Source organism: Apium graveolens, chromosome 5 (assembly GCF_009905375.1).
Source record: "Apium graveolens cultivar Ventura chromosome 5, ASM990537v1, whole genome shotgun sequence".
Taxonomy (NCBI): Eukaryota; Viridiplantae; Streptophyta; class Magnoliopsida; order Apiales; family Apiaceae; genus Apium; species Apium graveolens.
Window position 1 is genome coordinate 49,639,209 of NC_133651.1, and position 4,818 is coordinate 49,644,026.

The window sequence follows — 4,818 nt, forward strand, 5'->3', positions numbered from 1 at the left end:
TTTTTAAAATCATTTTTTTGGCGATCCTACTGTACGGATGTTACGATATATCAATTTTAGTCATATTAAAAAATTATTAAAAATTTTGAAATTCATTTTGCATGTCAGGATTAGAAAAATCGAGTTAATATACCCCTCCTGAAAACGGGACTCGTTCCCGATTGACAAGATTAATTTTGAAAATAATTTTTTCGACGATCCAACCGTACAGATGTTAAGGTATATCAATTTTAGTCATATAAAAAAATTAATAAAAAATTTGAAATTAATCTTGCATGTCAGGATTAGAAAAATCCGGTTAATATGCCCCTCCCAACAACGGAACTCGTTCCCGATTGACAAGATTAATTTTTAAAATGATTTTTTCGACGATCCAACCGCACGGATGTTAAGATATATATCAATTTTATTCATATGAAAAAATTAATAAAAAATTTTAAATTCATTTTGCATGTGAGGATTAGAAAAATCCAGTTAATGTATCCCTCCCGACAACGGGACTCGTTGCCGATTGACAAGATTAATTTTTAAAATGATTTTTTCGATGATCTAACCGTACGGATGTTAAGATATATCACTTTTAGTCATACGAAAAAATTATTAAAAAATTTGAAATTCATCTTGCATGTCAGGATTAGAAAAATTCAGTTAATATACCCCTCCCTACAACGAGACTTGCTCCCGATTGACAAGATTAATTTTTAAAATGATTTTTTCGATGATCCAACCGTACGGATGTTAAGATATATCAATTTTAGTCATATGAAAAAATTAATAAAAAATTTGAAATTCATCTTGCATGTCAGGATTAGAAAAATCTAGTAAAAGTACCACTCTTGATAAGGAGACTTGTTCCCGATTTAGAAGATTAATTTTTAAAATGATTTTTTCGACTATCAAACCGTACCGATGTTAAGATATATCAATTTTAGTCAAATGAAAAAATTAATAAAAAATTTGAAATTCATCTTGCATGTGGGGATTAAAAAAATCTAGTAAAAATACCACTTCCAACAATGAGACTGGTTCCAAATTTAGAAGATTAGTTTTTAAAATGGTTTTTTAGACGATCCAACCGTACAGATGTTAAGATATATGAATTTTAGTCATATGAAAAAATTATTTAAAAATTTGAAATTCTTCTTGCATGTTAGGATTAGAAAAATCTAGCAAAAGTACCAGTACTCCCTACAACGAGACTCGTTCCCGATTTACACGATTAATTTTTAAAATGATTTTTTCGACGATCCAACCGTACAGATGTTAAGATATATCAATTTTAGTCATATGAAAAAATTATTAAAAAATTTGAAATTCATCTTACATGTCAAGATTAGAGAAATCTAGTAAAACTACCACTCTCGACAACGAGACTCGTTCCCCATTTACAAGATTAATTTTATAATATTAATAAAAATCATATATAAAAATAATTGTTATTTTTAAATAAAAAACTTTAAATAATTCTTTTACACTAATATATAATACGATATCAAAGCAGTTCGAAATACATGAATTTTATAATGATATTTATTAATTAAAAAATTTATTAAATTATTTTCAGATTTTCACCTAATTTTTCAATTCCCTCCAATGAAATTTCATTTCCCCCTTCCTCCAAATTTAATTTTACCCCCTTATCTCCCCTTTTTTCCCAATCACACCACTTCTTTCTTTAGTTAATTTTTTGTGTGCTCCCCCAATTTACCTTTCCCTCTCCCTCATTGTTCCTCTGCCCGCTCTTCCATCTCCCATTTCTAACCTTGATTTATTTAAAATCATGACACCTCTCCAGTTTCTTACCTAATCATAACCAGCCACCGTATCTTCTCCTCAACTCTGTTCTCCCACGCTCCACTCCGCTTCAAAAGCCCAACCCATTCCCCACTGTCACCAAGGCGACGCGAAAGCCCCGTCTCTCCCATTTCACCACAACTCGAAATCCTGGACACCGCCACAATCGCCGTCATTGAAACCAGCTCCGTCGCTGTAATCACCGCCGCCCTCACTCTCACCGACCCCGAGAAACGCCGCCAACTGCAAGCCAACGAGGTCGGCGGCGGTGATAAGGATATAGTGAAACCACTAATTAGGAACAGAAACACTAATTTGTTCTTTGCATTTTCAAATTTCACAAAACTACTAGAGTTTCAAAAGTTGGAAGGCTTGTTCAACATGCTGCTACCACAGGCTCTCTCTCTCTCCCAAATTATTTTTCTTCAGCTTTAAGTTATTAATTTTCTTTAATAATAGGCGCTAACAAAATATCACAACTCCTTGGGCAGGGAAATATTGAATTTTACCGAAATCGGAGTATGTTGCTTGAAGAAAGCCAAGTGCCCAAGTTCTTCAGCTTCCAAAATAAGGGAAATTGTGTGAGAGTGGAGTGGAGTTACCTTCACTCTGGTCTTCCTTCAAGTTGAATGGGTTTGCTATTGCTTCTGTTTTGGGTCCCAAATCTAAGAATCCTTACGTAGGGAAAGAAATTGGAATTTGTTGCCATATTTCATAATATATACCGTCATATTTTTGTTTTGCCCTCAGCTACACCTATTCATGATGGTGTGAGGACCCCATTGAGGGATAGAGCTTGGAATCCTTACACTCCAGTGAGTACACCAAGGTATGTACTTGATTTCTTGCGACATATTTACATTATTAATATTTTTTAGACACTAGCATGGTATGGACAGAGTTATGAATAAGTAAGGATTATGTTACTAAAAGAAGTGATTAGTGAGATACAGTAGTATGCTCAAATAAAAAGAGAAGTAAGTCCGGGTTTAGACATATGAGGGGAATTGAGATATATGAAAAAGCTACCAGCACTAGCTTCTCATTGCTTTACTATGTTGATAATGGCTATGAGGGTTGTGGATAATAATCTTAGACAATCTACTTGGTTCTCTAGTACATATTTCATCATTACTTGTTTTTTATAATCATTATACTAAACTTTCTTGTGTTCCATTTAAAAAATAAAAAGAGGCTACTGTGTTACTTGATTATGTTTTTTATTGTACGAGTAGTAAGAGATTTAAGTATGCTGCTTAACAGAAAATAAATTCTGTATGATTTTCATTGTACGAGGATACAATTATTTACTATTACTAATAGTCGCTGGTTGGTATTGAAACACAACAGGGATAATTGGGAAGAAGGAAGTCTTGCTTCTTGGGGACAAGTCCGCATTATCAGGTTCTAGTTATGCTATGAAAATTAGTGGTGAGATTAGTCAATTTTTTTAAAAATACTCATTAAGTGGTAACACACGGGGTGCTTGCTATATGTACAGCCAGGAAGTCCACCTTCAGAAACATATGAAGCACCTACACCTGGTTCAGGCTGGGCCAACACTCCGGGTGGCAATTATAGTGAAGCTGGTACTTCAAGGAATAGCAGTTCAGCATATGGTAATTTGATCATATTTTGTCTGTTTATTTACTTTGTATAAAGCTCAATCAAGTGACTCAGCTTTATTGTATCTTTTAAAAATTTCCCCATGCTTCCTTGCAGCAAATGCTCCAAGTTCATACTTTCCTTCAACTCCTGGTGGTCAACCACCTGACACCAAGTTCGGCATACCTACCTGGTACACCTGGGGGCAACCAGTGTCGCCTGTGTTAGGTAGGCGAAGGGATTTAATTTTGTTTTAGCATAGTAAAATATTACTTAGTTAAATAAACAGGGCCTATAAGACATCTTTATATCAGAACCACATAGATGTTTGTAGTTGAATTAGCGTGTAAGAATAAAATTTCTTCAAGTCGGAAGTGGAAGCTTGTTCATAAGGTAACTCACTATATGGCAGGTGGGCATCATTGTCTATACCTTTTAAATATTTATGCCGTGTTTAAACAGAATTAAAGATTGAATTATTGAAATCTATTCCCTTGGAAGTTGGAACATTCCAAACATGTTGAGTAACATTCTGAAATTATTCATCAGTAATCAAGGGTAAACATTCCCTTGGAATTGATGTTGCAAATATTTTTAGCGCGGTAAAGTTATCAAAGGTAAACTCTAGGCCACTCACAAATTCAACAGAGCTGAGTGGAAGGTGGATATTGACTAGTAGACTATCAATTCATCCTTATTATATATTTACATGATTTGTTACACAAGTTTATGTTTTTTATTTATTATTTGCAGAGTTCAGCATTGCAGCTATACAGTGGTTATAAAGCATCTGAATTGAAATATTCATATGGTTAGAGAATAGAAGTAATGGTCAAAGACTTAAAGTTTCCCCTGCTAACAGAGTTGTTAATGGCTACAAATTACTTTCTCCTACAGAATTCGTAGATAGAATCAAAGGTGGGCAATGGCCATGGACTAGCCAAGGTGACAGAGCCCCATATAACCCAGTTTTATATAAAAGAGGAGTGGAAATCTGCTTCTGAAGTTAGTAACATTCCATTTATTATTGAATTTTAAAAAACTGGAGTGAATTGCCATGCAAGTAAATTTTAATGGTAACTACCAACTTGTTGGTGAATTTTAATGAAACTTTGTTATACTTGTAATTCTTGTAGAGAACATTTGTATTGTAAATTTAATTTCAATTGTGAAATAACAATTGAATTATCATAATATAATTTTATTTAGAAATTGGTTTATTTTGAATAATGAGATTAATTTTGTAAAGAGTTGTGTGAAAGTCACTTAAAAACTGATGAAAACTGTTGTATGTCTCAGTGCACATATTTTTTTAACAAAAAACTGTTGTCTTTTGATATTCTTTGCAACACTTTAAATCTTTTACACCATTGTCTTTTAAATAAATATTCATAAAAATAGTTTCTAAACTGTTGTCTT

At 33.2% G+C, this 4,818-nt stretch overlaps 1 long non-coding RNA gene across 1 annotated transcript; it reads left to right on the top strand.

Annotated features, from left to right (window-relative positions):
* Positions 1-1,748: 1,748 nt before the first annotated feature.
* LOC141661755 (uncharacterized) lies at positions 1,749-4,605 on the top strand. Its single transcript, XR_012550131.1, has 5 exons — positions 1,749-2,623; positions 3,145-3,198; positions 3,296-3,413; positions 3,517-3,627; positions 4,153-4,605. It is a non-coding gene; the product is annotated as an uncharacterized LOC141661755 (long non-coding RNA).
* The last annotated feature ends 213 nt before the right edge of the window (positions 4,606-4,818 follow it).